This window comes from Sorex fumeus, unplaced genomic scaffold, assembly GCF_029834395.1.
Source record: "Sorex fumeus unplaced genomic scaffold, SorFum_2.1 ptg000039l, whole genome shotgun sequence".
NCBI lineage: Eukaryota > Metazoa > Chordata > Mammalia > Eulipotyphla > Soricidae > Sorex > Sorex fumeus.
In genome coordinates, this window is record NW_026606096.1 from 1,255,513 (window position 1) to 1,266,717 (window position 11,205).

Consider the following 11,205-nt stretch of genomic DNA (forward strand, 5'->3'; position numbering starts at 1 on the left):
AATCTTTTGAGAGTTAGTTCCCAGTATTCAGACCTGAGAAGATCAGGGATACAATCATAGGAAACCAATCACAACAAATCTGTTATCAGGCTGAAGTGAAAGACATTTGCAAGCAATGCTTGTACCTATTGCTCTGCGACCCTCCCCCCCCCCCCCCCCCCAAATTCCCAGCACCTTACACTTAACAGAGATGGCTTCTCTGAGCTTGTAGGCTCTGTCATTGTTCTGGCTTGGCATCTCTCAAAACAAAAATTTCCCTTTGGAAATACCTCTTAAGCAATGAAAAGCTTTCCGTGTGACAGCAATAAACCCAATTTTGCTGCCAACAATACAAATAAGGTCAAGTCGGTTTGGGGGCAGGATGAAGGAGAATGTTGCAGGTGACTTAGGTGAATTGGGGAAAGAAAGAGATAGTACCTTGGAGCAGGGCATCTCTTCCTTTCCTCTCAACTAATCTAATCTTCCATCCACCAGCTTTATGGGGCAGCTGTCAGTCAGGCTGGTCTGGAGTCCACGTGATGTACACAGTGTGGGAACTATCCCCACCACTAACTTCCCGGAGAGCCATGGATTCAGGCTGGAGTAAGGAAGTTCTCTTTTCAGGAGAAGAAAAATCAGTCCTAACTTCTGCCCAGGTTTCTTTAATGGTCTGTCACCTTCCCTTGCAGAGAAGGATTTCAGGAAGGAGAAAACCAGTCAAGTCTGATAAGTTTATTTGAGAAGTAGGAGGGGAGAGAAAGGGAGTGCCATGCTCAAAAGGGAATGCAGGTGTCTTCCAGAGTGGAGAGAGTCAAGTCCGATTCCCAGATAGAGCTGCAGGTGAGTCCCCAGGGTGGAGGATGAGTGAAATTAAGTACAAGAAGGGAGTTATAGAGATGAGACAGAGATGTGGGTGATTCCTAGAAAGGGAAAATGCACGCCATTTCCCCTATCACCTTAGTTTTGAATACCTTTTCCCTCCCAAGCTGCCCCTCTAGTCTGTTTCTAGGATATTATCAAAGTTTGGAGTTGTTGATGGTCTTTTGTGACCTGAGTATGGCCTTTGTTCCTGTAGTGAAGCCTCTTCCCAGGGGACCCAGCCATGGTCTGAGCCTAAAATTCTGCATCTTAAAGCTTGTCCAGGCCCCTCAGTTGGTTTCTGTCTATCAAAGGCTCATGTACCTTTGGGCTAATTGTGGTCCCAGACAGTCTCTTTCCCAATATACATTACCAGGGCCCCTCAACTCTACCTGAACCAGACACCTGTGTGCAGCCTCACTGCCTCAGTGGGACCCTGTAGTTCCAATAGTGGACAGAAGTCTTTCCTCAGATTCCCCAAATGGTGTGAACACTGAACACTTAAATCCCCTTAAAGAGGGGGATGGGGTCAGAGAGAGTATGGTGGATAGGGTGCTTCTCTGGCCTGTGGCTGATTGGGTCAGATCCTTGGCACCACATATGGGCCCTTGAGCTTTGCCAGGAGTTATCCCTGAGCAGGGCTGAGTGAGACCCCCAAGACAAAACAAAACAAAGTGTTGTAGTCTTGAGAGGGGAAGTAGGAAGTGACTTGAGGGCAGAGATTGAATGAAATTCATAGAGAAGTGTCAGTGAGGGCCACAGAGAAGTGTCAGTGACCTCTTAAGAGATTTTCTGTTTCGAAGACCCTGTCCAGCCAAAGAGAGGTCTGAAAAGAGTGACTGGATCAACCATTCTCATGTCACCTCCCGTCTGTGGGAGGAAGAATCCAGAGGGACCAACGGAGGGAGGAGGGGAACACCATACTCTGGGATCCTGGAACCCTCTGACCTTCCATCTCAGCACCAAAGACAAGTTTTCCAGCTCTCACTTATCTCCCAGGCTGCTTTTTCCCATAGTCTGTCTGCTAGAGAGTAAAAAGCAAATGGAGCGTAAAAAAAAATTCAGCAAAAATAATTACAGGTTACAATAAATCAATGGAACCGTGTAAATAGTCCTAGGCAGGCAGCCGAGTCAGGGATCTCCCCTGGCAGCTCCGCTGTGAGCCCCAGGATGGATGAAGTACTGCTGCAGTGTCGGAGGACCTGGACGGGAGCCCCGTGCCTGTCCCAGCCAGTTGTACTGACTTGGGCAATGAGCTCCCTTCCTCTTAGCTTCAGTTTCATCCCCAGACCAACACAAGAATTCTGTCTACTTCTCAACTCCTCAAATGTCATGGGCTGTTGTGGGCATCAGCCCTGGAAGGACAGAGCAGCTGTGAGTGTGTGTGTTGGGCCCAGGCATCACTTTGTCACTTTGGATCATCTCTTGAGTTCATCCACTTCTCTCCCGCTCTAGTCTGACTCCCTGGGCCCAAATTCCCCCCCCCCCCCCCGCCCCCCTAGTCAGCTGCAATTGTGCCTTGTGGATTGGCTTGTATCTGCTCTACCTTTCTCATCTCTCCAGTAGGCCTGCAGCCAACTTGATCTAAAATCTACAGTCTGGTCATGTACCCTGGATTGTCTAAACCTGAGTGCTGGAGGAAAAAGAAATGTAACCTCCAAAGGGCAGTCATTTGAGAGACGGTGATAGGTCCAGAAGCAGGTTGATGGGCCACATGCTGGCAGGGTTAATACTGGTCTCAGATGAGCTCAGAGTGCCAAGCATGCTTTCTGCAATCTCATGCTTGTTGGAGAGTTTTGTTGGGTTGAAGGTAATGTTTCTGTTTCATCTGGGGGCAGGGGCACACCCAATGGTGTTCAGGTACTGCTCCCATCTGGATGCTTGGGGGTCGTTCCCACAGTGCTCAGGCAGGGATCGGTCTTGACAGTGCTCACGGGAGTGTGCAGAGATGGGACTGAATCCAGGGCACCCGTATGTGTTCTAGCCTTTTGCTCTTTCTCCCCAGTCAAAAATTTTTCTTTAGAATAGGGGCTATCAAATTTCTGTAAAAGGGCATAGTTTAGATTTTAGGGCCTACCAACGGCCTCTTGTGTATTCTTTTATGTTTCTTTTTTTAATTTTTTAAAATTAAAAAATCTCTCTTAACTCAAGGGGCCACTGAAAAGCTGGTGATAGCCTGAATAGGTCCACAGGACACACTTGGCAAATCCCCACTTTAGAACGCTGAAGCCTTCACTCTCTTTTAGTCTTTTCCTTTCTACATCAGCTGTGCTGTTGTTCTGCTTTGCTTTTTCTCTGAAAACATTTAGATTCTTCTCTCTCTTTTATTTTGTATTGCCACCATAAATTACAGAGTGATTCATGACTGAGCTTCAGGCATACAATGTTCCAACACCCATGCCTCCACTGGGGTCTACTTCCCTCCACCAGTGTCCCCAATCTCCCTCCCACCCCCAGCCTGTCTCCATGCCAGACATCATTTCCCTGCTTTGGCACTGTGGTTTACAGTACAGTTACTGATGGGGATCTATGCCTAGCACTTAACCACCTATTAGGACCCGTTCCTCCTCCAGAGTGACCACTTCCCTCCATCATTGTTATGGTGTTAGGTGAGGGTGGTAGTACAATAGGTAGGGGGCCTTGCCTTGCAGGCAGCCAACCCAGGTTCAATTCCTAGCATCCCATATGGTCCCTGTGCACTGTCAGGCCCTCCGTATGATTCTGGAGTGCAGAGCCACCGCTGGGTGTAACCCCCCAAAACCCACCACCAACAACATTATTGTAGAGTTGCCCCAGTCCTATCCTCTCCCACCTCATCTCCATACCGGGTAGCATGTTTCCTACTGAAGATCAGTCCTCCTGTTCTTTGTTTCTTTGTTTCTCTTGCCTTTGAGCATTTGTTATGCCCCTGCTAGGTTTCTTTATGTCCGGCAGATGAGAGTCTCTCTGTCCCTCTCCCTCAGACCCCCTTGCCTCTATTCTCTCTTACTTATGGAAAATTCTCTAAGATAGTGTAGGTCTTCTTTTGTTCATTGCACTGGAAGTCTTTCGGCATAGACTGTCATCTTGGAAACATATAACGTTAGTTCCAGAATGTCCTTTAAGCATCATTTCTTTATTGGTATTTCCCCCATTTTTGCACTTTCCTAAACTTCTGTTACACTGGACATATGACTTTATACTCACTATTTATACACTGGGTATATAACCGATTGATTCTCTAGTAATATATATGTTTTTAATTTTTCTAGACCCCCCACTTTTGTTTCATAATATAATTTATTCTCTGACATCTCTATTTGGAAAAATTTTGTGTTCTTTGCTTTTTTTTCCATCATGAGATTCCTCATTTTTATTTTATAACTTGGTGCTTTTCTTTTGAGAAAGAGAATAACTAGCATAGCTGGTTTCTTCCCTATGTGTTGCTACCTGATTGTCAATTCAAACTTCGGAGGGAGAGTTTAAAATCTGATTAGAAACTCAGACGTTTGACCTCTAATGGACTTCCCTGGTGATCAGGCAGAGATCCTGACTTGGGGCAGGAAGGAGAGAAATAAGCATAAATTTATTTGAATTTTTTTGTCTTTGTGCCATGAATTCTTTTCTATTCTTGGGCCCAGGGGTGAAGAGGAGGGTTGGCTGCCAGGGTCCTGTGTGTGGGAGGTGCCTATTGTAGGAAATGATTCAGGTTTAATTCTCCTCTCAGCTTTGGCTCTTTTCTGAAGCTTCTTCTGAGAGTCTCCTGGTTGATTAATGTCCACTCCTCTGCTGAGGTGGAACTGGGATGGACGCATGGCCCCAGGGATGGGGACTGGACTGGGGACAGTCAGTTTTTCTCACAAATATTTTCTCTTGATTATTCTGTGTCAGCACCACGCACTAGAGTATTAGGGTCCTCTGGGGTGCTTCTTTCTTGAGGCTCAGTTTTTCTGGTCAGCTAAATCAGTTATTGTCTGAACATCATTTCAGGCCCCAGCATTTGGAAAGACTTCTTCTTTTGTGCCTTTGAGTCTCTTGTCCTTTTTGAACTTGAGAGTTTAAATCACTTCACTCTAATTTCATCGAGCTGCTGAAAGGAAACTCTGAGTGTATGTGACCAAACTGTCCTCCTTGGAAGGAAAGAGTCCCCTCCTTTTAAAAGAAGACCGTTCCACATTCCTTGGCGTTCCCCACACTAATGCACCTGCAGCTCCTTCTTTGTCATGTCTGGGGGATTGTTGGGGGCCCCTCTGCTGGTTCTTACAAGCCCTGCCCCTCCTCCTCACATCGAACTCTCCAATTATGATTCTAAGTCATCATCTTAAATACTTGGAAGAAAGGAAATAAAATCAACCTACAATAAACAGGAGGAGGAAATAATAGAGCTAGTGGTAAGAATCGATGACATTGAAAACAGTAAAATAGAGAAAATTGGTAAGCAGGGTCTTTGAAAGGACCAGTAAAATTGATAAACAGCTAGCAAAAGTAAACAAATTTTAAAAAGAAGAGGACACAAATGACCCAAAGTAGGAGTGAAGGAGTGACATGAAAAACATAACAGGCTATCAAAAGGAAGAAAAAGGAATTCTGCAAGCTGCAGTCCACATGGCATTTGACAATCCAGATGAGATGCACAGCTCTCTGGAAAAACCAACCATCCCATTCACCCTGTGGGAAAAGTCCAAACAGAGCTGCAGCTATGAAGGAAATTGAATTTATAATTACACCGTCCCCCAAAAGAAATCCTTAGGACTCATTTTCTAGAGGATTCTTTTTCTCTAGTTCTACCAATTGTTGAAAGACAAATGTTGACATCTTTAGCTGTACTTATGCTTATTTCTCTTCGGTTTTATTATTTTTCTTTATATATTTTGCAGCTCTGTTGTTTGGTGTGTACACATTTAGAATTGCTATGTCTGTTCAATGGATTAATCTTTGTTTAACCGGCTAGCATCATTATATAATATAATGTTCCTCAGAGCCTATTGTAATTTTTTTTTCTTTTTTGGGGCTGGAGGATTAGCACAGCAGGTAGGGCGGTAGGGCATTTGCCTTGCACGTGACTGACACAGTTCGATTCCTCCGCCCCTCTCGGAGAGCCAGCAAGCTACCGAGAGTATCTCGCCTGCACGGCAAAGCCTGGCAAGCTCCCCGTGACGTATTGGATATGCCAAACACAGTATCAAGTCTCACAATGTTACTGGGCCCATTCAAGCAAATCGATGTACAACGGGAGGACAGTGACAGTGATAATGACCCTACCCAGCAATGATTAGGGGTTACTCTTGGCTCTGCACTCAGGAATTACTCCTGGTGGTTCATGGGGGACCAGATGGGATGCTGGGAATCAAATCTGGGTCAGCCGCATGCAAGGCAAATACCCTACCCACTGTACTATTGCTCCAGCCCCGCCTATGGTAACTTTAGCTGAAATTGTTTGTTTGTTTGTTTTGGGGCCACACCTGGTGGTGCTCTGGAGTTACTCTTGGCTCTGCAGTCAGGAATCACTTATATCTTTTCCTGTATTTTAATAAAAGTATTTTACTTTGTTTGTTTTGGGGGACACACTGACATAGTATTCAGGAGTTACTTCTGGTGAGGCTAGGAGAGCAGCTGGGGTGCTGCAGTTTGACCCCGAAGTGGTCGTGTGTAGGTTGAGTTCCCTACCCACTACTATCTCTCTGACCCAATTATTATATTTTAACTTAGTTTCTTGTAGATTGCTATAGCTGGTTATATTTTGTAATCCACTCTCCCAATCTCTGCCTTTTATACCACTTATATTCATTGTACTTATTCATCTGCTAAGGTTTAAGTTTGATTCAGAGGGGATGGAGTTTGGGGCCACACCAGTGGTTCTTGGGAGGTAGTCTCAGCTCTGTGCTGTGAGTTGCTCCCAGGAGGGTTTGGGGGACCATGTGGTGCTGGGAATGGAACAGGATCAGCCCCGTGTGAGGCAAGCACCTAAACCCCGATACTGCTCTCTAGCTTTAAGTTTGAGATTTTACTTTTATATTTCTTTGGTTCCATTTTTTATTTCTCTGTTTTCTTTTTCTTGCCTTCCTGTGGATACTTAAAATATTCTTTTAAAATTTCTTAGCCTCTGATTTTCAATAGTATTCTTGTGTGTATGCCTTTGTATAGCGTTTTAGTGGTTGCTCTGTGACTTATGTCATATGCAATCACTTATTGGTGATATCATTTGTCAGAGGATTCCATATAACCCACTATGTTATTTCCCTTCCCTGTCACCAATATGACTTTCCTTTCTTATTGGATTGGGAGGATTGAGTCATCCCCAGCTGTGCATAGGGCTTACTTCTAGCTCTGTGCTCAGGGATCGCATCCTGGCAGGACTCGGAACCATATAAGATCCTGGGGATTGAACCAGCACGCAAGGCAAGTGCCTTACTCACTGTACTATCTTTCTGGCCCCTGAGCTATTATTTCTTTGAGCAGTTTCTCAACCTCACCTGTGCTCTGTCCTGTAACTCTGATGACTTGGGCCTGAGACCTTCATTTTGCCTCAGATTCCTGCGGCTCTGTTCACCTCTTAGTTCAGTCTATTTCTTCCCAGCAAAATTTGATCATTTCTATTGTCGATCCCTCATGTTCACGGATCCTTCTTTCTGACTCCTTCATTCTGCTGAAGAGTCTGTCCGCTGAGCTTTTTATTTTGCATCTTGTATTTCTACATTATAAAATTTCCACTTGGATCTCCTTTATATCTCCTCTTCCTGGCTAATACTTTCCTTTCACTTGTTTCAAGTATGTGCTTAATTGCTCCTTGAAGCATTCTTATCATGGCTGATTAAATTCTTTGTCAGATAACGGTTAGGACTTTGTCATCTTGGTACTGGCATTGTCTTGTCTCTTCAGTTGGCAATCTCCGGGTTCTTGAAATGACAAGTGATTGATTGAAACCTGGACGTTGCAATGTTATGTTATGAGACTACAAGACTATTTAATCCTCCTATTTTCTTATTTTCTCTGACAAAGCTCCAGTGGCGGGGGAGGGGGTAGGGGGATGAATGGGAGGAGGTAGCAGCTGTCAGATGAAGAGAGAAGTCCAGTGGTCTTCGTGGGCCTGGACCCTTCTGGGGTAGGTACCTTTTTCTGTGTCCGGATGGGATTCTAGCTCCCTACAGGGTCTCCTCTGGCTTGGTGGTGCCCAGGCCAGGCTGTTAACCTGTTACTACTTACTGGAAGAGACAGTCCTGACTTCTCTAGATCTCCTCTATACTCTGGAGAAAGGGTAGGGGGACCTCATTAATGATGAGTGGGGGTAGAAATCCTACCTTCTCAGGGGACCACCCAAACTGGTGCAGAGCCTGTAGCAACTAGCTGTGGGTGGGAATCCCCAGAATGTTGCAGAACCCTTGAGGGAACTGACCCCAACCTGGCAGGGGCACTGCCCATCTGCTCCCATCAGCTGGGTGCCAGGCCAGCCCTGATGGGTCATTGCTGGGACTTGGGCCTCTGGAGCATCTTTGGTCCTCGCAGGAAGGAATACTGGGCCGAGGGGTTGCGGGAGGGGCCGAGGCAAGAGTGGCAAACAGTAGCAGACTAATGGGATTAATCCTGGAGGCTCGTTAGCCTGGATTCTGGAAGGCGGCCAGCCCTCTCCAGCCAATGGCCCCAACTGCCCCTTAATAGTATTAAGCGAAATTACAAACTGATGCTGGTAGATCGATCTCCACTGGCTTTCTCACAGCTTGTATGTGGCAGGGCTGGACTGGGGGGGGGGGTGTTAAAGGGGAGGGCAGAGGAACTTCAGAGATAGGATTTTACGGCGGGGGGGACACTAGAGGGTGGCGCGACTTCAATAAAGGAGGACACCAGGGAATAGATGGGATTTCATAGGGTGCACACCAAGGGGTGGGTGGGACTTCAGTGGGGTCACTAGGGGGTGGGCAGGATTTAAGGGGGGATTCCAGGAGGTGGGTGGGATTTCACAGGGCAGGAGGGACCAAGAGAAAGAGACTAGGGTGGGGCAGGGGATGGCATCACTCCCTCACCACCGCTCAGGACCCCTTTCCTCCCTGTCCCCGTCTCCCTCTGCAGGGAAAGGTCCATGTATGAGTCATGGTGGAAACTTACACCTCACCTACCCCCACCCCAGCCCACTCCAGAGCACGAAGCTCCTTCCAAGGGGAGCAGGCAGGAATGGCGCTCTGTTCCAGAACAATCCATACCATCACAAAGGTGAAAGTGAGTCCTGGGCAGAGACCTCGATGTAGGGGTGCCAGGAGGGGTGACTCCCCCCTCCACAGAGTCAGGCCTCAATCCCTGAGAGTTCCTGCAAGGGAGGAGGCCCTGCCTGCCAGGGACTCTCCCCTTCCAAGAGGGACCCTGGGGGATTCTGAAGCCCATCTCTGCTGAGCTGAGTGACTGCCACCCCCCGCAGTAGGCACCTCCCCAAGGGATGCTTGTGTCTTCTCCATTCCTTGCCTGCCCTAGAGTTAAGTGGAGACCCACGATCCTGGCTCCTCCCTGTAAGCCTGGATCTCCCGTGACCCCCAGATTTCCTTTCGTCCAGAGAGAGGGTGTAGAAGCCAGTGCTGTCAGGTCAGAATGGGAGCAGGGGCTTACCAGTGGAGGGTGGCCTGGGCAGTGGCAGGAGCCAGCTCAGACTGACTTGTGTGTACCAGCTGCCACCATCCCGCTGCCCTGCTGCATCTCGTCGCTTCTGGGACTCCTACCAGCATCAGTATCCGTGCCCCATACTTGGCCTGATCACCAAAAGTCAGCCCCAGAGCACACCCACAGCAGTTTCTCTGGGGGGGGGGGGGGGGGTGGCTCAGAACTGAGTGCATTTCCCAGGACTTTCTAGCCACCCTGTAGCCTCTAAACCCACAGCCCACCTGCACCTCAAAGGTGGGGTGCAGTGCACGTGTGTTGGGGTGCTGCCGAGGCTGGCCCACAGGCAGTGTGGTGTGCCAGGAAGCTCACACAGGTGTTCCAGGTACCCAGTGAATCATCTTGTCTTACTCCGTCAAAACGGGAAATCAATTCTGGTAATTACCCTATTTCCTCGATTTGAACATGCCATTGATTATAAGATGCACCATTGATTTAATAGGTCCTTCAGGAAAAAAAAACAACCCTTTACAATAAACATGAACATCTATTTAAAGACACATCCCTATCTCCGACGTGTTCAAACACGGAGAGGGGAGGGTAGATGTACATTATAATTAAGGGGAAATGGTAATTGGGAGGCGTTGAAGCCAGTTGCCTGATTGAATTCATCAGTGAGTGCCGTCTGCGTGATCTGTCAGGCTGCGCTGTAAGAGCATCTTTATTTAAGAGAGGGGTTTCTGGGTGTTGGCAGGCACCTGGACCAGTGACTCAGCCAGCTTGGGTTCAGGGCTTGTGCCCACCCAACTAAACTCAGGAGGCCCCCTCCCACGGGGTAGGTCCTTATAGCCCCTGTCAAGGCAAGTGTCTGATGTTAAGGGGGTGACTCCCAGAGAATGAAAGACAAGAACCCCTCATTTCCTTGTGCCTGGCACTGCCTCTGAGCCCGCTTCCTCCTCAGCCTCCAACAGTTCAAGTCTCCTACAAAATGTCTTTACCAAAATGACAATCAGACATTGTCCTCAACTTGGTGCTCTCTTCTGCCTTCTTCAGAACACAACGCCAACAGGCAAACACCCCTATACCAACAGGTCAATGACATGATGCCAGCCAGCAAATGCCTCGATGCCACCTTTGCAGGCATTCCCCTAAGTCCTTGCCTTTACTAATGCCATTCTCCTAGCATGAGGCAAGGGGGTCATCTATGCCCCTTGATCCACACCCCAATCTATTGCTTTGAAGAGGAAATAAGATGGATATTGTCTTCCTGGGGGTATGGGACTATGTGATGGGGACAGATCAACAGGACCCTCTGAAGGTAAAGTGGGAATAAAATATTTGTGAAAATTTAAACCAGAAAATATTTATCCCCACAAGAATTGGGGGGGGGGTAGGGATGGTGATGGGGTGAACAAAGAAGATGGGTGGGCCCAGGGAGCAGTCACCCAGGAAAACAGGTGCTCGAGAGGAATCCAGCTCTGAAGGAAGTGAGAACAATTTCAAGGGTCCCCAATAAATCTCTCCCAGATCTCTGAAGTTTCTACTCTCACCTAGTTGTTATCGTTGTTGTTGTTTTCCATTTAGTTTCTTTTCCTAGGGGTGAGGATACTACCTCTGGTGAGGGCTGTTTGGATTTGTCAGAGGGAGTTTTGATTATCAGAGTGTCTGGAAACCACTGCTATTTAGTGGTGGGGTTGAGGATGTTGACAGTGCTGAAGTGCTTGGGATATTCTTGTACCTGGTCCTCAAAACCATGCCACCAACCTGGGAGACATGAGCCCTGCACCGCCTCATATGGCCAGTAGGGGC